The sequence below is a fragment of the Zalophus californianus genome, chromosome 6 (genome assembly GCF_009762305.2).
Source record: "Zalophus californianus isolate mZalCal1 chromosome 6, mZalCal1.pri.v2, whole genome shotgun sequence".
Classification (NCBI taxonomy): domain Eukaryota; kingdom Metazoa; phylum Chordata; class Mammalia; order Carnivora; family Otariidae; genus Zalophus; species Zalophus californianus.
This window is the reverse complement of record NC_045600.1, coordinates 50,698,675-50,726,456: the sequence shown is the minus strand read 5'-3', so window position 1 is coordinate 50,726,456 and position 27,782 is coordinate 50,698,675. Positions and strand designations below refer to the sequence as shown.

General features: G+C 35.6%; 1 protein-coding gene and 1 pseudogene across 2 annotated transcripts in view; one reads left to right on the top strand and one right to left on the bottom strand.

Moving 5' to 3' along the window:
• The window catches only part of MDGA2 (MAM domain containing glycosylphosphatidylinositol anchor 2), an 805,991-nt gene that overhangs the window by 430,764 nt on the left and 347,445 nt on the right, over positions 1-27,782 (bottom strand). The gene's annotated exons all lie outside the window — the stretch shown is intronic.
• LOC113908690 lies at positions 386-23,705 on the top strand (annotated as a pseudogene).

Genomic DNA, 27,782 nt, shown 5'->3' with positions numbered 1-27,782 from the left:
TGTTTAATCTAGGACCTCACACTTAGTGAGTCACAGCATACTGAAAATCACTGTCTGTTAATTTGTGTCGATATTTTGCGATTTTGTGCTCTCCCAGTTTTTATAATCTAGACATTCATGAGTAACAATGCTTTGTTCTTCTCTTATAAATGATGCACACAATTGTGTGTTTTTCTCTTTACAAATTAAAACCCAAACCAAAATTTTGAAAAGTCAAACAAAAATGCCTAGCGTTGTTTTTCTTCAGTAAGTATAAAGTATTTAAGAAATATAAGAACTGTTAAAGTGAAATTTAAGGAAGTGAGGGAGGAAAAAGGGAAAGGAAATGGCTAAGTAGAAGATGAATCATTATCATTCAATGAATCCTAACTACAAGCCATACACTATGCTAGGTGCTTTCCAAGGACTGTATGATATAGTTCTCACACAGCCCCGAGAGGAAGGTGACATGATTATAAACTGCTTAGACAAGAAACCTGAAATGAAAGCTAAAAGTCTTGTTGAAGATTCCACTGTGGGTGAATGGCAGACCTACACAGATAATCAAGTATGTGATCCAGAAGAGAAAGGAGAGCGAGAGAGACAGAGAGACTGGGAAGGAAAGGAAGATAAGAAGTGTATGTTTCAGAGGCGCAGGTCTGTGGTGCAACAGTCTTACACCATTCACAGCGCTCACCATGGCACACACCCGCCCCACTGTCTATCATTACATGTTAAAAAAAAGAAGATAGCGGGAAGGGTAAAATGAAGGGGGGGAAATCGGAGGAGGAGATGAACCATGAGAGGCTATGGACTCTGAGAAACAAACTGAGGTTTCTAGAGGGGAGGGGGTGGGGGATGGGTTAGCCTGGTGATGGGTATTAAGGAGGGCACGTACTGCATGGAGCACTGGGTGTTATATGCAAACAATGAATCATGGAACACGACATCAAAAACTAATGATCTAATGTATGGTGATTAACATAATAAAATTAAATATATATATATAAAGAAAAAATAAGAACTTGGATAAAACAAAAAAAATCCCCCCAAAACACCAAAAAATACCCAAAAATAAAAGAAGTGGATGGACAATGTTCCCTCCCCTCCCCCACTCCCAAAGTCATATTCAGCTTATAATGCTAGTGTTTACTCTGCTTCTCTCTCTCTTCTCCAGTTAGGGCTTTCAATGAAGGAAAGCAAAAGGAATAAAAATAATTTTAACAGAAATAACCTTGAATTTTCTTTTTTTTTCAAGTCACATGCAACCCATTTCACAGCTGTTTCCATCACTCCAGTGTGTTATCATAGAGTTACCTATTAACACCTTTCTATTAAAAAGTCTATGTAAAACAATATGCATATGAGTAGGTTCCAGTGTTTGCTAATCAGTTAGCAAAATGCCATTAACTTGGCTTAGTTCAAGGTAATTAGTTACTATAAAAAATATAATTTCCCAGGTGCAAGGAGATGCACAGACCTACTTTCCACCGAACTAATGCAGTGATTTTTACTCTAAGGAGCCGTAAGCAATCTTTGGAGGTGCCCCAGGGGACAACTGTGGCTAGAGGTTGGGTCTCTTAACCCTCTTTTTCAACCCCTAATTAGCAGAGCAACTCTGTTCTTACATGATTTATATACTGGATTTCGAATAAGATTTTAGCTAAGTAACAGTTCAGTTCAAAAAATCTTGAAAATCACCGAGGTAAGGGACTTTTATATTCTCCAAACATAATTTTGAATATAAAACCAATTAATAATTGTTACTTAAAGCTGTCTTCAAATCTCAAATTATATTCTGGTGTTATTAATGAAACTAGGATGACAATGAAGTCTTTTAGTAAAATCATATAATAATATTTGAGTAGCAGGGTTTTAGTGGCTCAATCTGCTTCTTTCACTGAAGTACACTGAGACAAGGAAAAGTCAGAGCAAACTAACAATGTTTGAAAAGCTTAATGGTCCTTTAACAAAAGATAAAATAATCATAAAGTTTTTTAAATTTATAAGGTGTATATTATGAGAAGAAAGAAAAATGAGTCTGATCTGATTTGTCCTTCATAAAGTCATATTAATGGCCCAGTACATGCTGTGTTTTGTATGCAAATATTGATTATACACTCTTGCAATTTGTCTTTATCATACACAATTTCAAGGCAAAACGTTCCCCCATTAAAAAAAAGAAAGAAAGAAAGAAAGATAAAAGAGTATTGCACATAGCATTTTCTAACATTTAGGAAGGGATTCTTCCTGTCTACAAGCATTTTAAACTTGGTGTTAGTATTATGAAATATCTTCAAAAGACTGTAGGAATGTAAGAAATAATACAGTTAAGCTCAGTTGTTTGCTTCCTATATATGAAAAACTACACTAGACTCTGGCAACATAGCAATAGTAGAAGGAGGGGAAGGAAGAAGAAGAAAAGGAGGAGAACTCATTTCTGAGGAATTTGGTTTAGTGATGAAGCCTGTCATATGAGGAATTTTAATGCAATATGGCTGTTAACATAAATATATGCACCAGCAACCCAAAAAGGGTAATGAGCTCCAATTGAGGTTTCAGAAAATCTTTTCTTTCTTTCTTTCTTTTTTTTTTTAAGATTTTATTTTTAAGTAATCTCTACACCCAACGTGGGGCTCGAGCCCACAGCCCTGAGATCAAGAGTCCCATGCTCCACGGACTGAGACAGCCAGGCGCCTCTCAGGAAATCTTTCCTAGAGGATACCTTTAGGTTCAGGGCTTTGTTTTTAAGAGCTCTATTAAGATATTTTTGAGGAATAATTCACATACTCTACAATCCACTCATTTAAAACTTGCAATTCAATGTTTAATATATTCCCATGGCTGTGTAACCATCACCAAAATCAAATTTTAGAACATTTTTGTCCCTTTAAAAGAAACCCAAAAGCCACTAGCTATCACTCATCATCTTCCCCCGCACCCCACCAGCTCTGAGCACCCCTCTAATCAGCTTTCTGCCTCTATGGATTTGCTATTGCATATAAATGGAAGTAGACACTATGTGGTCTTTTGTGACTGAGTTCTTTACTTAGCATAGAATTTTTAAAGTTCATGCTGTTGTAGCATGTAGTATTTTATTACTATTTTATTGCTGAATAACTTTCCATTGTACGGATATACTATATTTTAACCATTCATCTGTTAAGGAAATTTGGGTTGTTTCCATTTGGGGGATGTTATAAGTAATGCCTTAAGAACATCTGTGTCAGGGTGCCTAGGTGGCACAGTTGGTTTAGCAATGGACTCTTGATCTCAGGGTCCTGAGATGGAGCCCCGCACGGGATCATGACCTGAGCCGAAACCAAGAGTCAGAAGCTTAACTGACTGAGCCATCCAGGCGCCCCTAGAAGAGTTACTCATATACTCTGTATACAAGTTCCTTATCATATATATGATTTGTAAAAATTTTCTCCCACTCTGTGGGTTGTCATTTCACTTTCTTGATCTTATTTGCAACACAAATGTTTCCAATTTTGATGTAGTCCCATTTATCTATTTTGTTGTTGCTGTTGTTCTTGCTCGTGCTTTTGGTGTCACATCTAAGAAAACATCTGAGATTAGGCCTTGCATGATGAGTGAGAAAGAACCAAATTAAGAATAGTAGAAGCTCATTCCAGGCAGAGGTAATAGGACAAGCAATGGCACGGAAGCATGATACACTGTGAAATCCTCTTCCATTTGTTTAGAGCAGAGGAGAGGCCCACGGAGCCATACCTAGCAACTTAGGCACAGCATCATAGCAGTTTTAGGATGTACAGTGTAGTCCCCAGAAGGGAATTATTGACATTATCCTATTGCTAGCTGCAGGCTAAGCTCATTTAAAGGGAGTACATGTGCTGAAAGAAGGTCCACATAATGTAAACATTTAAAAAATATCTCTCTTCCTTCAAATAATTAGAAGATTTGTGTCCTCTAATTTGGAGGCCCTGAGGCAAAGTCCAGTTTACATATCCTAGTTTTCATTCTGGATTCTACACTGTATCTCGGAGACTGACAAGTATACCTTAAGAGCTTTTTAAAAATATTATCATTATATGAAAAAAAAATGGTAAGTAAAATACCTGTTCTTCCTCGGAACCCAGTATTTATTTGTACTCCTCTTACAGCTTTGACCACACTCCTTATCTTAACCTCTGGTTAGAGTCTAAGCTCCTCGATATTCCCTAGCAGGTCTATTTTCCATTCATTTATCTAACAAATAAATATTTACCAGGTTTAGGTCACTGCGTGCAGGGTACATAGACCAAAAGTCACAAGGGCCAGGAAGACTGAGTTGTAACTTACATGCAGAGCTCCCCTTCAGGGTCAGGGTGAAGCTACCCACAAAGGGTCTATGCCTGACATCACAGGGCTGATGTTGCTTTCTCCTCTTCCCCACCCTGCTTCCCCACTCCTTTGTTTACCATTCTCCGCTATCAGCACTTCCTTAACAAATCACTTACACACCACACCTCACCTCAGGAATTGCTTTTAGGGAACTGAACTAAGACCCTAGGATAGAAGAAAAACAGTGAAAATGATATGCAATGAGGATACACAATGAACAAGATGGATTTACATTTTTCAAGGAAGCTAGACTTAGATACCTATGTGCATAGTGAGACCATCTTTATCACCTTGCTCTGACTAGCTAGTAGAGATGCCCATAAATACAGGTGGGGTGAACAATTACGAGCAATTATAAAACACATTATACCCAATGACTAATTCCTATGCCTTTGATTGGGCAATACTAAGCAGAGAGGGGTTTCAGAGAAGAAATCTATTTAACTGCAGAAAACAGGATTAATATTAATTAGTGGAAATTAAGTGTTATCAATTATGGCAAAGTATATAGATTACTTGGACCTAATCTGCCAGAACTATGAAATGTTTCTCCAACAGAAATGAGAGGAGCAAGCAACACAACAGGAATTGGATGAAGATGAATTTAAAGTTCACGAAGGCTAAATTGTTCATGCACCATTCTTGGATGTTTGGGCACCAAGAATTAGATAGCCTGAGCGTGCTGACAACCCTATCACCCCAGTTTTCTTGGAAATGCTGATAACGATGAACCTCACCTAAGTAAGTAATTTCTCTGTATTTGTGCCGCTGTGTGATAAAGTGAGAAGCCCAGAGATGAAGTGAAGAGGAAGAAAAAGAGGCAGGAGAATTGCAGGCAGCAGCTAGCAAAGGGGGACAAGCAGAGAAGAAACACTCAAAGCTATAGAAGGCAGCAAAGGATAGAGAAGGGAAAGAAAACCAGCTCAGGTTTAAAATCTAGAAGTAGCTGCAATAACAGGGAGTGAATTTAATAAGCAAAATAATAGTAGTAATAATGAAAATATGACTCTTGGAGGATATTTTGTTCGATCAAGCCAGAATGGAGACTGTAAGCCTGGCAGTGGTGTTAGGAAACACTGCCCCCTAGAGGTCCTCTGTGTACTCACAGAGACCAGTTTCCCTCACAAATTGACAGGAGCCTAGCCAAAGACTCAAGACTTGCCAAGCATCCGAGATCGCCAGTGAAGTCTCAGACTGGGCCCCAAATTTTAGTCCAATCATCTAAAGACCTGCACTAGGCAGTGAGCTTACTGAAGGAGGCCATATTAGAATAAGGTTTTTTTTTTTTCTTTTTCTAATCCCCAGCAAACCCTTAGGAGTACTACCTGCTTAAGTTACAGTAAATACGTGCATATGTACACAATTCAAAATAAACAAGAAATATATACAGTTAAAAATAAATTCTCTTCCCCATATTCTCTGCTTCCCACCTCTCCTGCTCAAGATAGCACACATTGTTTTCGTTTTTGTATGTTCTTTCAGGGCTCTTTCATGAATTTTTCAAACAAATGCTAGCACTCTGTTTTTCCACTTGTCTGATCATCATCCTACCCACAACCCATTTAACAATGTATCTTGGGACAGTTTGAAATCAAAACATATGGGAGGACCTTATTCTTTTTAATAACTGCATAGTATTCCATTGTACCCTTGTTAGGTTTTGTTGTTGTTGTTGTTATGGATTTATTTTTCTAGTTCTCTAGTATCGCGCACTAAAGTTGTGTCCATGTTTTTGTTACTACAAAAATGTTGCAATGTAAATTCTTGATAGACATATATAATATGTAATATTAGAAACACATGGGAGTTTGCCTATATGATGAATACACCAAAATGAGGTAACTGTCAAAATCAAGGTGCATTATTTTTAATTATACTTCCAAATTGACCACAAATTTAACAATTTATGCTCCTACCAGCAGTATAGGAAACTGTTCATTCCCTCACATATTGCAGATACTGCATTATCAATTGCATTTTATCTTTGTCAACAGATTTTTTAAGTCTATTTTCAACTTTCATCAACCTTTTTATATAAATGTCAGACTAAGCTAATTTTGGTCTAAATGACATTTTTCTTTTTTTGCACATTCACTTTCTTTGACCATACTTGTCTTCAGTTGTAGTACTTTTTCTTATATATGCTGTGATTTCTTTTGTTGAAATATTACTTTGTTTTGGATATAAATTATAAATACTGTAATATTCTTTTCTAGTTTGATATTTGCCTTTAATTTAATTTAGGATTTTTCCCCAAACTTACTTTGTATTATTACCATCATCATCTTCATTATTTAGTGTACTCAAACATAACAGTCTTTTATTTGTGGCTTCAGGGTTTAATATTATCAATGTTTAACCTATTCTGAGATTTTTTTTAAAAAAATCAGTTTCCTCTGGTATTTTTGTTGCATTTTTAATTTTTAGACACCTCCAGAATACACACAGACAGACAGACAGACACACACACACACACACTCTACTTTTTTTTTTTTAATTCAGATGAAATGGTTTATCTTGACCCTAGATATGGCTTACCAGAAAGCTCTTCCTGTTATTTAATTATTAGTAATAAAAAGGACTAGAGAATAACTATTTCTAAGTCCAAAGTCCTAATTCCTTTTTATTTTATTTTTTTAAAGATTTTATTTATTTGTCAGAGAGTGAGAGAGAGAGGGAGCGAGGACTACAAGTCGGGGAGCAGCAGGCAGAGGGAGAAGCAGGCTCCTCACTGAGCAAGGAGCCCGATGTGGGACTTGGTCCCAGGACCCTGGGATCACGACCTGAGCCGAAGGCAGACACTTAACCGACTGAGCCACCCAGGTGTCCCTTTATTTATTTATTTATTTATTTATTTCTAGAAAACGTTTAGTTTAATTAATTCATATAAGATAGGCAAAAAATAACCTTTGTCAGGCACCCTAGAAATCTTTCCACATACCCCTTCCCAATCCCAATTTCCTTCTCCCTAAAAGTAACTACCAACCTTTATGAAAATGAATCACAAACCTGTACCACTGAAACAATTAATACATTATATGTTAATTAAAAAATAATAAATAAATAAAACAAGGAAGTCATTGTCCTAATTCCTTTTTAAAAGATATTTTCAGACACTCACCTATCTAGTTACCAAAACAAAGTCAATTATTGTGTATAATTTATTAAATATTTTATAATTCATTTTACGATAAATATAACAGGAAGTTATTAGGTTTAAGGTTTAAATTTTTACTGAGATTAAAAATAACATTTTCTACACAGGATATCAAAGCAATATCTGCACTCCCATGTTTATTGCAGCATTACTTACCAAAGCCAAGATAGGGAAACAGCCCAAGGGTTTATCAACAGAAGAGCGTGTGTGTGTGTGTGTGTGTGTGTGTGTGTGTATGTGTGTGTGTGTGTGTGTGTGTGTGTGTTATTCATCCATGAGAAAGAAGGAAATGTTGCCATTTGCTACATCACAGATGAACTTTGAGGGCATTAAGCTAAGTGAAACAGACCAAACAAAGACAGAAAGACAAAAAACTATATGATATCACTAACATGAGGAATCTAAAGAAATCGAACTCATGGAAACAGAACAGTGGTTACCAGATATTGCAGGTAGAGGAATTGGGAAGATATTAGTAAAGGGCACAAACTTGCAACTAGAAGATAAATAAGTTCTGCAGATCTAATACACAGCATAGTGATTGTAGTCAACAATACTTTAAAGCTGCTAAGAAACTAGATCTTAAGTATTCTCACCAAAAAAAAATGATAATCATGTGATGTGATATAAAGGTGTTGGCTCACACTGTGGATGAAATCATATTAAAATATATACATGTGTGAAATCAACATGCTGTACATCTTAAATGTAAACAATGTTATATGTCAACTATATCATGTTCTAGATATTTGGCATTATCTGCTTTAAAATATCTTCCAGGCTAAAACTCTGACTGCCAAGCTCTGAGTTACAGGACTCTGCAGGCTCAGTCTCTGGTCACCTGTGTGTTAGAGCCAATCCAATATTACTTTTTATGTTTATCATCATATCCTGGAAAATTTTAAACCTTCACTATAGTAAAGAGAATGGTTTAATGAGTGTGTATATATCCATCACACAGCTTCAACAAGCAATAGTTTGCCATTCAGTTTCTTCTATCCTTCCTCTCATTTAAAAAAAAATTACGTATCTTTCTTTTCCTAAAGTGTCTGAGCAAATTCCAGACATTGTATCATATCTTTTGTAAATATATCATATTATCTCTATCAGATAGCACATTAAAAATATAACCATAATACCATTTATTACATCTTGTAATATTAACAAAAACTCCTTAATAGAATATAAAATAACCAGGTTGTATTCAGTATTCTTTGACTGCCTCATATTAAATATATACTTTTTCAGTCAGAGTCTGGAAAAAGTCTATCCATTGCATAAGAATGATATGACCCTTAGGTATCTCAATCTGTAACATTTCCTCCTCTCCCTCCACCCATTATTGTCTACTAGAAGATTCATCCTGTACATTTTCCTACATTCTGTATTTAGGTGACTGCATCCTGGTGTCATTTAGCATTGTTCTCTAACCCTATGTTTTCTGGAAATTGCTAGTTAGTTCTATAAGCTTTCTGATATATAGGTTCATTTGTAATTTATTTGGAAACAGAGCAAGAATAATTCATGCATGGCAATGTGTACTTCCCATCAAGAGGCATACAATATCTGGTTGTCCAATTTTTGGTTAGGTTAAGACTGATCAGAGTGTCTAGGTGATGTCATACTGAGCCACCCACTTTAAATTTCCTCAACATATTTCACCTAATGATTTCAGTCATCATAAATGATCTCTGCCTACACCATTATTTTTTGAGGGGGTAGCAAAATGGTAGTATTTAAACTCTATAACTTTTTCAGCATATATTAGCTGAAATTCATCTCTAAAGAAGACATTTTCTTCAACAAGTATTTGCTTACTTTGAAATACAGTTTGTATAGAAAAGCAAGAAATATTATCAATTTTCAAAATAAAATGCATGTGTGTCTTAGCAAATTCTAAATGTGACCATTAAGTTTTTGTTGGTTTAGTTGTTTCATTTTGTTGTTGTTTTGTTTTAGCATGTTGGTATCATTATATACTCAAAGATATTTTTCCTTTGACATTAATACAGCCGCTCTAAGATTACTATTACTTCTTATTTGACCAGTGGAAGCCCTTTCCAGTTGGCTTTTGCGTTCCTTGGAAGTCATCTTGTCACTTTGATCTGAAGTCATCTTTGACTGTTTCCTTTTTTTATGGCTGGAATAAAAACCTAAGGCTCACTTTACATATTCCCTGCCCCAGGACAGAAACCAACCATTTTTCCAAGGAGACCTGGTCCCATTTACTGGAAAATTGTATTTAGGGATAAAAATCCAGGTGCTATGAGCATTCTCTGCAACATTATTTCTAGAACTTTTCATTAGATTGAGCCAGGAAATGCATGTATTTTAAAAATGAAAAATAAATTATGAGTTTATTTTGATAATGCCAACTGAAATTAAAATCACAAAATTTTCATTTAGATTGAGTGTGTATTTACATATCTCTTCTATTATGTTCTTTGGCCCACTGTATTAGTTTCCTATAGCTGCTATAACAAAATGTCATGAAGTTGGAGGCTAAAAAACACACAAATTTATTATCTTACACCTCTGGAGGGAAAAAAAAAATGAGTTCCCAAAGCTGAATTTTTTTGAAGTTTCCAGAGGAAAATCTGTTGTTTTTGTTTTTGTTTTGTTTGCTTGTTGCTTTTTCCAGTTCCTGAAACTGCCTGTCATTTAGATAGAGGCTACCTTCCTCCATCTTCAAAGCCAGCAGGATACATTTTCTCTTTTTTACTGACTTCCTTCTTCCCTCTTTTAAGGACTCTTATGATTACGTGGAGCCCATCCAGATAATCCAAGGTAATCTCCCATCTCAAGACCCTTAACCTAATGACATCAGCAAAGTTCCCTTTGCCATATAAAGTAACATTCACAGGTTCCAGAAATTAGAATGTGGATATCCTTAGGAGCTATTATTCAGCATGCCATATGCTGAATATATATATACTGAATATATATATATATATATATATATTAAATAGCTTCAAAGCAAAAATAACAAAAACAATATTATAACTAAAAGAACAACTACCAAATGCAGCTTCGTTTGTTTTGCAGTTCTCCCTCACTGCCTCCATTTAGGATATATCCCACTGGGATATAACAAAAAGACCATGTTTTAAAATCACTTGAGATAATTCTTGTGTGATGATTCTATCAGCTTGATATGGACTTTGCTTAATTTGCTTCCATTTGCATTCAAATTTTAGGAATTTAAAAATAATTTATTTTGTTTGGAACTATTTAAATATACATGGTTTTAATATCAAAAATATACAATAACTCAAAAATATATATAAAATAACTCATTGTGGTTTTGATTTGCATTTCCTTGATGATTAGTGATGTTGAGCTTCTTTTCATGTGTCTGTGGCCATCTGTATGTCTTCTTTGGAAAAATGTCTATTCATGTCTTCTGCCCATTTTAATTAGATTATTGTTTTTTTGGTGTTGAGTTGTATAAGTTCTTTATATATTTTGGATATTAACCCCTTACCTGATATATCATTTGCAAATAAATCTCCCATTCAGTGATTTGTCGTTTTGTTTTGTTGATGGTTTCCTTCACTGTCAGCATCACTCATCAGCAGGGAAATGCAAATCAAACCACACTGAGATATCACCTCACACCTGTCAGAATGGTTAAAATAAAAAAAAAGCCATAACAAGTGTTGGCAAGAATGTGGAGAAAAAGCAACCTCATGTCCTGTTGGTAAAAATGCAAGCTGGTGCGGCCACTGTGGAAAACAGAATGGCAGTTCCTCAAAAAATTTAAAATAGAATTACCATATAATCCAGTAATTCCACTCCTGGGTATTTACCCAAAGAAAATGAAAACACTAATTTGAAAAGATATGTGCACCCTTTTATTTATTGCAGCATTGTTTACAATAGCCAAAACATGGAAGCAACACAAGCTGGTCTTTCCATAGATGAATGAATAAAGAAGACATACATACATATATATGTGGATATATCAGAATATATATTAGAATATTACTCAGTCCTAAAAAAGAATGAGATCTTGCCATTTGCAACAACATGGATGGATCTAGAGGGCAGAATACTAAGTGAAATAAGTCAGTCAGAGAAAGCCAAATACCATATGATTTCATGCATATGTGGAATGTAAGAAACAAAACATATGAACAAAGGAAAAAAGAGACAAACTAAAATAAACAGACCCTTGACTATAGAGAACAAACTAGTGTTTACCAGAGGGGAGGTGGGTGGGGTGTGGAGTGAAATAGGTGAAGGGGATTAAGAGCACACTTGTCATGATGAGCACTGAGTAATGTATAGAATTGTTGAATTACTATATTGTACACCTGAAATTAATACACTGTGTTAATTATAGTTGAATTAAATATTTAAAAATAAAATAAAATAAGATACATTCAAAGATATCTAGCTTAATCTCTACCCTTTCATCCCTGTTCCCTTCCATTTCCTAAAGGTAACAATCCTCATTAGTTTTTTTATGTTATTTTTTTTCTAAAAATATCAAAAAGCTTGTATAGACATAATACAGAGAGATGATTGATTGATAGATAGCTCTCAACCACGGAGATGATTCTGTTGTAATACATGGAGATCCTCCTCATTTCTTTCAGATGCCTAGAGTTCCACTAAATGGATGGACCATATTTTATCCAATAGTGTGAAATTTGAGGGAAAGATTCAAATGTATTTTGTATTAAAAAGATAGCATTTTGTGTCAAAACTACTTAATAAATAATATAACTTTCCTCTAAATGACTTCAAATACTGCCTTGATTTTACTTTGTTAGTATATATGGTTCTTTCCCCAGCATTTTATAATCTGCTTATTGGTCTGTCTATTCATGCAACAATACTATGCTATTTTATTTATTATTTTTACATGGTATTTATATGGTATTTAATCATTGTTATTTATATGGTTTTAAAAAAGTGGCAGGTAAATCTTCCCAAGTTAACTTTCTTTTTCAGAAATGTTTAGCTATTTTTGCTTTTTTATTTATTTCCACGTACATTTTAGAATAAACCTGCCTAATTAAAAAAAAATCCTGTTGATGTTTTTATTGAGATCATAATAAATGTACCAGAGAATAGGTTCTTGAGGCAACATCACTGGGGGCCATGAGAAAAAAAAAATCTGTTTTCAGCTGAAAAAGAAGGCACAGGTGTCGAAGACAGCAGTAACTTCAGGTAGCAATATGCATTCTGTGGAGCATTAGTAATAGAGGCAGTAATGACATTAGCTTCTACATCAGTGCCTAACATTTGCTAGGCATAATGCTGAAATTTCCTACACACATTATGTAAGGTAATCCTCATATAAACCTTGTAAGAGGCAAAGTAAAACTAGAACCTAAATCTATCTTTCCTTACAGCCTCTAATGAACCACTACGTTCTGCTATGTCTGAGGAAGTAAGTCTGAAACTATCTATTAAGTGTCATCCTGCATTAACCATGTTCTGGAAGAGAACTGCCTCCAAAAGACCAATGAGTATGCTCAGTAGGAGGACCTCTGTGAAAGTGCTGGTCTCCAACAGCAGAAGGACTGTCCCTGACTGCTGGAGAGTGGCATGTCTAGGAAAATGAAATAATGCAGGCAGTGACCACCCTGTGACTCTTCTAAGGTAAGCAAAGATCTAGGACCCACATACACTTGGAGTCTAAGGGATAGTCCAGTAATACATATGAACATCTCTGGGGATATTCTGGAATGTATCACTATATAAATTCATTAAATGAATGATCCTCAAACTTTAAAATGCATCAAAATAATTTGAAGACTAACTAAAATATATATTGCTGTGCCCTATTGCTAGAGTTTGGGATTCAGGAAATTCAGTTTGGGGCCCAAGAGTTTGTGTTTCTTTCAAGTTCCCAAGTGAGGCTTGATGCTATTGTTTCAGGGACCACAATTCAAGTTGGATGGGCCATGCCTCTAATAAGTACCAATAATAAAATCTGATCAAAGTAATGATCCAGTAAGATCATTTTCAGGCTACCAGGCTGAAAAGTGTGCAATTCCTAAAAAGGGGAGAGAATGGGGGTAAAAGTTTTATAAAAACACAGACAGGTAGAAAGGAGTATAAAGTCAGTGGTTTGGCAGCCACCTAGTAATCTAGTCTCTGTCCCCAAAAATCCGGGGGGCCTGGACTTAGTCACTCAACTTCTCCAGCCTCAGCCTGAACATGTGTGAATTATAGATGAACGGATAAGCTATATTCAAGGTTTCATCAGAGTTTTAGGATTCTAATAAAATATAATAAGGTGCACCCATTCTAAAGAAATTAGAAATATAGGAATTAAGACTGTCCTCAGAGAACGCAGTTATAATTAATTAACCACAGCAATTCAGAATAGAGATATGCAAAGTCAGCATAATGAAGGCAAATTGTTAACATACACCTCTGGAAACTGACTATAATGTGATTGAATGTATTAATATTAATATACCTAAAGAAAGAATGTGCCAATCAAAACAGGAATTGGTCAGCCTTGGGAATGGAAAAATAAGCTTTCAGGAGAACAAACTGGCAAGTAGTACCTATTCAGGCACTGTCTAAAAAGGGAAATTCTTACTATTGGACTCAATCCTTATGGGTTTCTACTCCATAATAGATTAGATGGCTTTCAGCTACCTCAGCTGAATGTCCTCACTCACCAACATGATTTTTATTTGGCTTCTTCATTGGCTTGCCTACCAGCAGAGTGAACCTGTTAGACAAGAGCAATGTCCAATCAATTTGCCATTGCGAGTTTAAAAATCAGCACTTTCATCATAATTTAGCTTTATCTGTAGCTTTCCTACACTGATTTATAAGTGGAACAATCTGCTAGGATCTGCAATTGCATTTCTCATTACAAATGTCTAACCTGATTTTTGCATTGTTTGTACATGTATGAGTCTTTATGGGTTTAGAAAATGCAAAGTTATCCCTCATCTGCTTTCATTATACTAACAAAACCAGGCTTATGAACCTGCAAAATGAGTATTAGAACCTGAATGGCCTTATTTACGAAGGCAAAAATATCTCTTTGTGGATAACTACCTAGAAAGCAAGCCAGAATTCCCCAGGTGGTATTCTCTGCACTGCTATGAGGGCTGGTTGTGGCCAGTTTGCCCATAAATTCATGTTTTAAAATTTTAAACCTTCCTCTGTTCTGCTCTGTATCATTGGGAGGGACTAAAACTTGCAGACTATGTTTCCCAGACTCTCACTGGTTTTAGCCAATGGATTGGGAGTGGCATGAAACCGGATGACAGAAGAAAAAGGAAAACGAAGTATGTCTCCCTCTTCTCAGCCTCTTATATCCCCAATGTAAAGCATTACTTACATTAAATTTCTTCAGTTCTCAACTCAGAGTTTTAAATAATCAGAATGGTTTCTGTTTTCCTTGTCCAAACCTTAGTGATTACCATGTGAGATAAGAACCCACTAATAACTATAACAATCTTTTCAAGAAGTAATAGGTATGTGTTCATGGACACACACACACACACACACACACACACACACACACACACACACACTCGTTTATAAAATCATATAAATCAATAAAAATTCTGGCTTGTAATTTTTGGTAATTTATACCAGACAACCACATTAAGTAGTCACAAGCCAAGTGTGTGACTCATGGTGACTGCCAATGAACAGTCAGAGGGAATCAAAATCTCAAGTAGACAAATGGTTGTGAGGGCAGACTTAGGTAATGTGTGTGTTTAATAACAAACTAAATGTGGTTTTTAGTTTAATCTGTAAACATATCATATCACTAGGGAGCATTCACTAGAATGCTTAGCAATATTCAGACTGATAAACATGATGTTAGATAGGTTGTGATCACAATATTTACCACTTTGGTTAACTAACATATTGGCCAAGGAAGTTAACTGGTTTCCAGGCAGGAGATCCAAAGAATGTGAGAAAAAATATCTCTAGATCACCCATCTTATTTCATGCATCCAAATTCCCTATGCTTATGAAGTACCTAACTCTACCCTTGGGCTTTCTGTTTAGACCCCTATGAACAACAGAGGCTATATTCCTTCAAAAGCTTGGCACCTGGGTGGCTCAGTTGGTTAAGTGTGGGACTCTTGATTTCAGCTCAGGTCATGATCTCAGGGTCATGAGATGGAGCCCCACACTGGGCTCCATACTGGGTATGGAGCCTGCTTGTTTATTTTCTCCCTCCCTCTCTCCCTCTGTGCCCCGCCCCCACCAAATAAAAAGCTTCTAGCAAAATTAACTATGACTAGTTGGAAAAGTGAAGTTGAGCATGTCTTATTTTTTTTTTTAAAGATTTTATTTATTTATTTGAGAGAGAGAGGATGAGAGATAGAGAGCACGAGAGGGAAGAGGGTCAGAGGTAGAAGCAGACTCCCTGCTGAGCAGGGAGCCCGATGCGGGACTCGATCCCAGGACTCCAGGATCATGACCTGAGCCGAAGGCAGTCGCTTAACCAACTGAGCCACCCAGGCACCCGAGCATGTCTTAACATACATCTTTTCAAACTCTGTTCTACTTTCTACTGATATTTTTCCCTCTTCTGATAAAAACCAGGATCCATCATCTCTATTTTACTTAAACATAGGGTTACAACTAAGCAAAAATTCCAAGGAATAAATTACCAGGTTTTTGTCTGATACTTTGTGAATATGCTCCAGTCATGTGAGATCCCAATGTTGCTCTGTAACATCTGTAATTAAACATGTATACCATTGTCAAAAGTGGCACGGAGAATTTAAACTTAGAATCTTCTCTGACTGAAGGGGTTTAATAGCTTCATATTATTGAGTCCCATTTCCCAAGTGTCTTTAAATCCTTGCTGGATAGTAAAATAAGAATACACATTAAGTCTTCGAGACCACCAAGGGAGTGTTTAATGCATTCCTGCAGGCACTGAGGTATGTGGCTCCCAACAGTGCCTACACAAGTGAATCTGAAGGTTTCCTTAAATGACTAATTCTAAGAGGTAAATGGCATAGGCACAGGCAAACACAACTTAGTATTTTTTAAAGAGAACAGAATTAATTAAAATATCAAACAATTAACCTAAAGTGATAATGCCGGCCACCATTCACTCACTCGATAAATAACTGAGATCATCTATCTATAAAGCTTTTATGTTTATTGTCCCATACATTTTATTCTCCACAACAGGACATTTTTAGGGATTGAAAGAGGATGACCCTAATAAGTGTATCAGCACAATAGCCATAAATTAGCACCATCCCAGGCAAATCGTAACATATGTTCACTCTAAGGTGATAGAAAATGGGAATGCAAGACCCAGTCCTTCATTTCTAGGAGTCCACTAAGTGATACAGGAAATAGAAAAACAATATGGTTATTCTGTTTTTTTATTTCTATCGTCCTTATCATTATTCAAGATTTTTTTAAGTCCTCCCTTCTGTGATTTTATTTGAAATAGTAAGAAGCTTACTACATCATTACTACTACTCTTGTCTTTTTATACAGGATGAAAATAAATGAAAGGGGGGTTAAATTTTACTTCCATTCACAGGGCTAAAAAGTGGAGAAAGTGGCATTCAAAACCATGCAGTTTGAGTTAAGAGCCTAAAATCTCACTAACTCCCCAAAGCAGCATCCTATGTTGCATTCATTATGATAAGAAATGGCCGGGTATTCTGGGACCACACAGAAATGGCATCTAAGCAAGCCTCTTTGACCAAGTGAGGCTTTCAGGAAGAGCTGACAAATATGCCATTTATTCAGTGAGTCAAGGGGTAGGGGTGCAGACAAGTGGAAGGGACAACAAATATAAAATCTGTAGGCAAAGCACTGCAAACTTCTTCAAGATTAATGGTACACTGCAGTCATCTTATAGATAATGTGCCTTTTAAAGGCAGCCACAGAACATGCCCAGTGAAGGTAGAAACTATCTAATTTAAAAGAACAGATAATATATGTTGTGAATTGGATCATTTGCCCCAAAAAGATATGTCGAAATCTTAACACCCTTAACTCAGAATGTGACCTTATTTGTAAACAGGGCTGTTGAAGATAGAATTAGTTAGGATGAGGTCATACTGGAGTGGGTGGGCCTGTAATCCAATATGACTAGTGTCTTTATTCAAAGACACATACCCACACATACACGTTGACAGCGGCACAGACTGGAAGGATGCAGGTGAAAGCCAAGAACACCAAGGATTGATGGCCACCACCCAAAGCTAGAAGAGGCAAGGAAGGATTCTATGCAGAATCACAGAGGGAATATGGCCTGGCTGACACTTTGATTTTAGAATTCTAGCCTTCAAAACTGTGAGAGAATAAATTTTGTGGTCTTAAGCCACCCAGTTTGTGGTACTTTGTTCAGCAGCCCTAGAAAACTAGTAAGATCCACAATCATGCAATTCAGGCACCTGTACAATTCTTGGAATTAGGGACCCTTTAGGCTAATGTTAGACATTAGCTAATGTAGAATTTATATATCTCATAAAATGTGTTTACATGCATTTTATATAATAACACACATAATGCTCCTATGCTATTTCAGAAAACTCCTTCCAAAATGATTGGCTATAATCCATCTTCTTGATGGCACTGTGAAAATTTATTCAAAATGGTCAGTTGTTCTAATTACATATGGTATCAGTGCAAATGATCACTTAGATTGGACACTATGCTGCAGACCTAGACGACTAAAAGTTAATCTTAAAAAAGACAGACACCCAACAGAAAAGGCACTAATTAACTAAGGATTTTGCTCTGCTCAAGCTTATCCAACCATCATTTAATGATTTTGCCAAAGGCAAGTAAGAAAACAAGAAGGTGCCAGGTTGTATGGGATAATGTTTCCTCATGTACCATGAGAAGCAGAAAAAGGAACAAATCAATGTTTGCTGATGGAAAAAGATAAAACTGTCAAGAAAATAAATGTTATTTTAGGTTTTTGTTAAGACTTTGGCATTCAGAGAAAATCAAAATAAAAGATTAATAATTCCTAAAAAAAGAATTGAAGTCATTCCTAATAACTGTTTTCTCATTTTTCAGTCCTGGAAATATTCACATTTTACAAGGACTTCCCCTGTGTAGTTTAAGTTAACTTTTTCAGATCACAGAAAGGTTTTTATTCTTTATTGATTTTTTTGAAGCATCTCTGAGCATTTCAGGGAAAGGCAGTGACAAGCCTAATTCAGAATGAATATGTCATGTTTACAACCAGCACTGATAAAGATTATTAATTACCACTGACAGGATATTCTTTAGCATAGAAATAGACGGGGGGGGGGAATCTTTCTATTATTGTACTGAAATTATTAAACTTAAATTTGAAACCTCAATGTATTAAAGTCAATTTAAGGAATGCTCTATTAGATTGGAGTTTGAAAATTTAGGTAGATCCAATTCTCTTAATTGGTATCTTTATGTCCTAGCCATAAGTGCAGAGAATAAATTTCATTCAATAGGATCACAAGCAGACAACTACTGTATTTGTTTACACGCTACCTTTTGAAAGTAGTAGGGGTGGATATAACTATAAATGACCATTTACAATATGTTGAACATGCCCAAATGACTCATACTTTGTAAATTTATCTTTATCTGTACATATATGTAAGTACATATACATAGTGTGTGTGTGTGTATATATACATATATATGCAAACTGACAGCATGTATCTAATATAGACTCAAAATTAGATCAATTAATTTGATTGTCATTCAACTGTGAAAAAAAATTCACTTCAGATTATGTTAAGGTTTGTGAATTTAGATTTGTTGACAGCTCAATAACTACTAGGAAAAAATATTTTAAAATCTGAGAGGGAAAAAAAAACTATTGTGGGATATCTACCATTTGGAGATCACCCCAGTTAAATAAGACATAACTGCAAACATGCCAATAGGAGTGTTATGCTAATAATAAAAATATAAAATCCAATTCATCATTGTCCATGTAACTATTCAGAACTTCTACAGTAAAGGAACTGCAACTGTTTACCTTAAAATGATACATTTCGACTCTGAACAACACAACCAACAGATTCTCAAATATATGTTAATAGGCAGTATTGATTTCCTTCTATCTCCTGGAAACGCCCTGGTAATTTTAAAGTACTTATTTTATATTAGCTACTGTAATAAAATAAGTTATGATCTTAGCATTCCTACTTATAATACTTTTCATTAAAATATGTAGATTTGAAAAGAAGATATCTAATTTCAAACTTCCACATGATTTAACTACAATTTTGATTGTCTTTTGAGATCCATTTTCTGATCTCTCTGAGGATCAAATTTTGACCATGAGAGGCAAAGCTGTCATAACCAAACAAACCCTCAGTCTGTATTTATAGTCAGTCACCATCACATGAAATTCCTTGTGCATGGACTTGCAAACTTTCACTGCTTAGATTTAATTCAAGTAAAAGACGTATTTTTTTTTGAGCATTGCCCTGAAACCATTTTTTTTCCAGAGTTTTTTTATTGTTATGTTAATCACCATACATTACATCATTAGTTCTTGATGTAGTGTTCCATGATTCATTGTTTATGCATAACACCCAGTGCTCCACGCAGAATGTGCCCTCTTTAATACCCATCACCAGGCTAACCCAACCCCCACCCTCCTCCCCTCTAGAACCCTCAGTTTGTTTTTCAGAGTACATCGTCTCTCATGGTTCGTCTCCCCCTCCGACTTACTCCCCTTCATTCTTCCCCTCCTGCTATCTTCTTCTTTTTCTTTTTTCTTAACATATGTTGCATTATTTGTTTCAGAAGTACAGATCTGTGATTCAACAGTCTTGCACAATTCACAGCACTCACCATAGCACATACCCTCCCCAATGTCTATCACCCAGCCACCCCATCCCTCCCACCCCCCACCACTCCAGCAACACTCAGTTTGTTTCCTGAGATTAAGAATTCCTCATATCAGTGAGGTCATATGATACATGTCTTTCTCTGATTGACTTATTTCACTCAGCATAACACCCTCCAGTTCCATCCACGTCATTGCAAATGGCAAGATCTCATTCCTTTTGATGGCTGCATAATATTCCATTGTATATATATACCACATCTTTTTTATCCATTCATCTGTCGATGGACATTTTGGAAGACGTATTTTTTTTTAAAGATTAGGAGAATAAATCATGAAAATATGGTCTATACCCATGCTGATTATGTTAATAAATGTCCTAAGAAATAAAAGTAAAATTTGATTGAACGTCATACCTTTACTAATGACTTATGGCTTTCTTTTACAAGTCTTCAGGAAAAGTAGAAGTATAATAATTCTGATTCAAAATTAAGCAACATAAGGTCAGCAGCAAGGATGAAGAATCTAGGGTTAGATGTGTAAATGTAGGCCTCATAGGTTTGAGTCCAGGAAATGGGTACTGTCTTAAAGAACTGCCCTGGGGAAAAAAAAGCCTGAGATAAAAGATTACAAGTAGATAGTTTATTTTTGCAATTAATCCTGGGGAAAGAGTAGGGAATTGTGAATAGCGTCATAGAGAAGGAAGAGAAATCATATAACAAGCTGTTGTTGTGCCAGTCTTTGCAGAAAGTGACTGGGGCTCCATTCTACTGGGGCCCTCTGAGGAACCATGTAGAATGTGTCACAGAATGGCCTGACCAAGCTGGCACATATCAATTGGACCCTACTCCCTATTGACAGAAGAGCCACTTTTCAAACAGCAATTAGTGCTCTGCTGTAGAAAGTTTAGTCTTATTCCAGAATCTAAAGCTGTGTGCTGTGACCCTCTTCTTAGGACTTAAGAAATCCACACAGCATCCTCATTCAACACCAAGCCTGCTAGATTGTAGGATTGCGTGAGCAGCAAAGCAGTTTACACTAGAACCCAGACTTGCTGCAGAGCCCTCTCTTGTTCTGACACTGATAACTTTTAAAGTTATCCAATAAAGTGACTTGGAATAATGTTTCCAAATGTAATATATTCAGCCTCTAAAATCCAAAAAAGCCTCCACCGTATGTTGGGCCTCTTTCTTACAGGTATGGCTGTGAGAAGCAATAACTTTTTTATAACCTTAAATGGAATGATCCTAGCATGCCTCATTGGACTCCAAAAATCTTTACCAACTTGACAGTTCAGTAAAATTTGGGATACTTTATTTCTCACCCTAGGCATGTTTCTATCTTACTATGGCATCCAAAGTACTTGTTACTTCCTTTTCAGAAGGTCAAAATGACATGATGTAATCAATATAATGTTCTGTAGATGACTGAGACAGGAGTATCCCTTGGGAACTCTCTAAAAACAAGTCTCATATAATAAATCTATACTAACATTCCCATCTCCCCAAGCTTTCATTAAGTACATTAACCAACATTTTTTGAGTAATTATCTGTAATGTATGATAAATGTTTCTTATATGCAGAAAGACTATCCATGGAATTAAACAAAAGATGAACTCTGAAATAACTGTAAACAGATTCAGATCTCATAAGGAGCAAAAAAAAAAAATGACTATTTGTAACGTAATCCTCATGTAATGAGGATTTTTATTAATTTTTTTCATTAAAATTTTTAAAAAATTCTTTGGTTAATGCTGATATACTGGGAATAAAAAAGTTTCAGCAGTTTTGGAAAGTGTTGAACCAAAAAAGACTTTCCACGTTTTGTATAAAAATCAATGGTTCTGCATGGAGCACTGGGTGTTATGAACAAACAATGAACCATGGAACACTGCACAAAAACTAATGATGTAATGTATGGTGATTAACATAACAATAAAAAAATTAAAAAAAATAAAATGAAATACAAAGACCCTAACCAAAAAAAAAAAAAAAAATCAATGGAAACGCTTTTTTGCAATGGGTTTGCCGCCAGAACACAGGTGTCATGAAAACCACCGCTCAACCTAAATCAAAATGGGAAAGGAAAAGACACATCAACATCGTCGTCACTGGACATGTAGGTTCGGGCAAGTCTATCACTACTGGTCATCTGATCTACAGATGTGGTGGGAACAACAAAAGAACTATCGAAAAGTTTGAGAAGGAGGCTGCCGAGATGGGGAAGGGCTCCTTCAAGTATGCCTGGGTCTTGGATAAACTGAAAGCTGAACGTGAACATGGTATCACCACTGATATCTCCCTGTGGAAATTCAAGACCAGCAAGTATTATGTGACCATCATTGATGCCCCGGGACACAGAGACTTTATCAAAAACATGATTACAGGCACATCTCAGGCTGACTGTGCTGTCCTGATTGTTGCTGCTGGTGTTGGTGAATTTGAAGCCGGTATCTCCAAGAATGGGCAGACCAGTGAGCAAGCCCTTCTGGCTTACACACTGGGTTTAAAACAACTAATTGTTGGTGTTAACAAGATGGATTCCACTGAGCCACCCTATAGCCAGAAGAGATACGAGGAAATCGTTAAAGAAGTCAGCACCTACATTAAGAAAATTGGCTACAACCCCAACACAGTAGCATTTGTGCCAGTTTCTGGTTGGAATGGTGACAACATGCTGGAGCCAAGTGCTAACATGCCTTGGTTCAAGGGATGGAAAGTCACCCGTAAAGATGGGAATGCCAGTGGAACCACACTGCTTGAAGCTCTGGATTGCATCCTGCCACCAACTCATCCAACTGACAAGCCCTTGCGTCTGCCTCTCCAGGACGTCTACAAAATTGGTGGTATTGGTACTGTCCCTGGGGGCCGAGTCGAGACTGGTGTTCTTAAACCTGGCATGGTGGTCACCTCTGCTCCAGTCAATGTTACAACTGAAGTAAAGTCTGTTGAAATGCACCATGAAGCTTTGAGCAAGGCTCTTGCTGGGGACAATGTGGGCTTCAATGTCAAGAACGTATCTGTCAAAGATGTTCGTCATGGCAATGTGGCTGGTGACAGCAAAAATGACCCACCAATGGAAGCAGCTGGCTTCCTGGCTCAGGTGATTATCCTGAACCATCCAGGCCAAGTAAGTGCAGGATATGCACCTGTGCTGGATTGTCATACAGCTCATATTGCTTGTTTGCAAGTTTGTGGAGCTGAAGGAGAAGATAGATCGTCGATCTGGAAAAAAGCTGGAAGATGGTTCCAAGTTCTTGAAATCTGGTGATGCTGCCATTGTTGATATGGTTCCTGGCAAGCCTATGTGTGTTGAGAGCTTCTTGTTTTGCTGTTCGTGACATGAGACAGACTGTTGCTGTGGGTGTCATCAAAGCAGTGGACAAGAAGGCAGCTGGAGTTGGCAAGGACACCAAGTCTGCCCAGAAATCTCAGAAGGCTAAATGAATATTATCCCCAATACCTGCCACCCCAGTCTTAATCAGTGGTGGAAGAACCTTCTCAGAACTCTTTGTGTCAATTGGCCATTTAAGTTTAATAGTAAAAGATTGGTTAATGATAACAATGCATCGTAAAACCTTCAGAAGGAAAGGAGAATGTTTTGTGGACCATTTGTTTTGTGTGTGTGTGTGTGTGTGTGTGTGTGTGTGTGTGTGTGTGTGTGTGTGTGTGTGTGTGGCAGTTTTAAGTTATTAGTTTTTAAAATCAGTACTTTTTAATGGAAACAACTTGACCAAAAATCTGTCACAGAATTTTGAGACCCATTAAAACAAAACAGTTTAATGAGAAAAAAAAGAATAATCAACGGAAACAAAACTACTCAAAGGTATGACTTCAACCATCAGAAAGACTAAGCACTTCCTCCTAAATGAGCTGTGGTGAGTATATTTATTTACCCACGTAGCCATGAACTTAAAGAAGATGTAGGTCTCCAGGAGAAAAGACTAGGTGTGTGTATAAGTGTGGGAGGACAGACTGTGGAGGTAGTTATTGATATGAAATTTGTGATTAATATATTTTTGAATTAATCCTAAAGCCTTTCCTACAACCTATCCAAAGAGTCACTAGAAAAATATTAGTTGTTTTAGTTGGAGAGTCTCTTACATGATGCAGCAGACATATCTAGCCTAGATAGATTTACCATAGATGAAAAAAGTACACTGTATTGAATTCCATAAACCATGAGAAGGAATAGATGTAATATTTGATGATTTCTCTTTAGATAACAGATTCCAATTCTGCCCATTAATTGGATATAAATCCAAAAACTGAATACATTTATTTTTCATGTACATGCATTAATATTATTGTAAGAAATTTAACTGACTCAGAAAAAATATATGGAAATATGAACCAAGATGTACAAAATTTTTGCAAAGGACAACACACAGTAGTAATGGTTTCAAACTGAAAAACCTGTTACGAAGGTTTGCTAAGATTTTCATTATGGTAAGTTTATCACTTTAAAATCTACATATGAAATTAACAAGGATAAAAACATCAATACCTCAGCAATAGTCTTGACAGTCAAGAATACATTTATATAGCAATCAAATGACTGATACGATCTCATTTTAAAATTGACAAATAGTCTTACCCTTATTTTTTTTTAATTTAAAAAACAAACAATCTCTAAGGATGAGCTGTAATAAACTAGTAGACAATTTTAATGTTTCTTAGGGTAGTATTTTGGATATACATAATTTTTTCAAAGAATGATTTTCAAAAATATTTTAGTGATGAGAATATTCAAAAGAAATCTTACCTAAAAAGCCAGCATATAGAACACATAAACGTAGAGCTATTTTGGTTTGATGCACATTTTCATTTTTGTTTTGTTTTGTCTTTGAAAAGAGAAAGAAAGTCTCCCAAATATGCATACCCATATTTTTTATTGAACCAAATTCAAAGACCTTTACATTATACTGATTACAATAGGTCTTCCTGTTTGAGAAGTTTGAAATATTCAGTGTCCTACTGAGAAGTTCTTTGTAGAAGTTTTCCATACTTTCTACCACATGGTTTCATGGCAAGAAAAATGAAATGTAATTAAAATTTCAGCATTTATTTGGGTGGGGGGTATGAAAAGCTCATTTTCAACATCAAAGAAAAGAGAAAAATGCTTGAGGCCAATCAAGGAAATACTGAAAAACAACAACAAAAGGGTGACTTGCTTTCCTATATAGCAAAGCATAAAATAAAGCTACAGAAATTAAAATAGCATAACACCATATAAGAAGGGATAACTAGAATGATAGAATAATGCAATTTTGTTCATGATAAATACAGAATTTTAAGAACTTTTAAAAATGCTTTAATGTTTAACATTAAGCATTATGTAATGTTAGAATGTTTTTAAAAGTTCTCATCACAAGAAAAATTTTGTATAACCATGTATGGGTCAGATGTTAATTAGACTTAACTGTGGTGATCATTTCTCAATGTTTACAAACACCAAATCTTTACATTGTACACCTGAAACTAATATAATGTTCTATGTCAATTGTACGTCAATTTTTTTTTAAAAAAAGAGGAAAAAATAGCATTTTAAAGATAGCGTTTGTATTGTTAGAGTTATACTTAGAGTCTAAGTTACTTAGAAACAATAAAAATCTAGCATATGTTTTATTATGTAGGGTAGAATGTTAACTATCTTGTCTGGATTAGGGCAGAGGGAAGAAGAGAGAGAACACTAGACTAATATTCACACTATAGACAACATGTTTCCTAATGATTAAATCATCAAGTATATAAGCAACTATATAAGCTGTTATTTAAAAAGAAAGCATACAATGTAAGATACACTGATATGAAAGATATCTACTAAACTAGGGACAAAATTTGGAAACCAAAGTTGAAAAGATTAAAATGATTCATCTTTTAAAAAACAAAAATCTCTGGGTAAAAGTAACATAAACAATATTAAAAGACAAATATTTTCTGGTAGATAAAATTTGCAACATATTTTGCAGACACTGAATTTATTTTTATAGCACATAAAAAGTCCCTGCAGGGCCACCGGAAGACAAGCAGCTAACCAATAAGAAAAGAGAAGTAGATAAAAATAATCACTAGATGAAGAAGATGAACAAATGATTGATACATGTGTGGGAATATGTTCAAATTGACTAGTAATTAAGAAAATGAAAATTTAAACTTCACTGTAGTGTAATTCACCCTCTCACATCAAATTGGCAAAAATTAATATTAAAGATTCACTTATACCAAGGAAGCAAGTAAAAGTCACTTTCAACTTTGGCTAAATTCCATTTTGAAGAAGGAAACTATCCTACAATGATGCTGGCATACATGTAATAAAGATGTGCATAAACATATACACATTCCAGAAGTGTTCACTAAACTATTATTGGTTATAGTAAAAATCTATAAGTAATTCAATTTTGAACAAAATAGCAGCAATTACTTATATCTAGTGCATGCATACAGAGTACAATTCAGCCTTTGTGAGGATAATGCCCTAAGTTGGTGCTTCTCAAATTTTAGTGTACATCAGAATCACCCAGAGGGCTTGTGACAACACAGATTGCTGGCCCCAGCACAGGCGCTTCTGACGTGATGGGCACAAGAACTTTCATTTCTAACCGGTTCTCTCCAGGGATCGCCCATTGAGAACCACTACGCTGGATCTATACTTGCTGATTTGGACACATGGCCAAGTGAAAAATTCTAGTCACAGAATAATATTTTTCATTATCTAATTTAAAAATGAAAATAAAACATTAACATATTAATCATATTTATGGAAATGTACTAAACAAGGACTGCAAGATAATACATCCAACTATTTAATGTTAACTTCTGGGAGGTGATGGGAGAGTGATGGGGAATATTCAAGTTAAATATCTCATTGTTTAAGTCATTAACAAGATAACTATATTCACAATTCATTTGGTATTAATGTGATAATAATGAAAGAGTAGAGAGGAAGGAAAGAAGGAAGAGAAGGGAGAAAGGGAGGGAGGGAGGGAAAAAGAAAATAAGGAAGAGAAAGAGAGTGGGTAGCTGAATCCTGAAATTGTGGGCATCTAGAGGTAATATTAGGTTGGTAGGTTTACCAACAAATCTTTACCTCCCTTCTTTCTTATCTCTCCATCTATCTTTATAACAAACTCATTAAATGAAGTAGTCTGAACATAGTTCTAGTCCTTGCAAGCTAAAAAAAAAAGGTAATTAGCAGAGATGTAAAGGTTCTGCAGAGTATTAAAACACAGAAATACTGAAATTTATTTAAATGCATCTAATTTAAAGTAGACTGTAAGCTAAGAACCATTTTTTTCAATCTACTTATTTTGATACTTACATATTCAATTCTAGACATTTAGAGTCTAAGTATAAATTGCTTAGAAACAATAAAAATCAAGCATATGTTTTATTATGTGTCTACATAATGCTTATTACATGCCAAGTACATACACACATATATATATGTGTATATACATAATACATATACTTATATATTTACAATCTACATTTAACTCTCGAAAGGAGTCTATGATCTAAGCA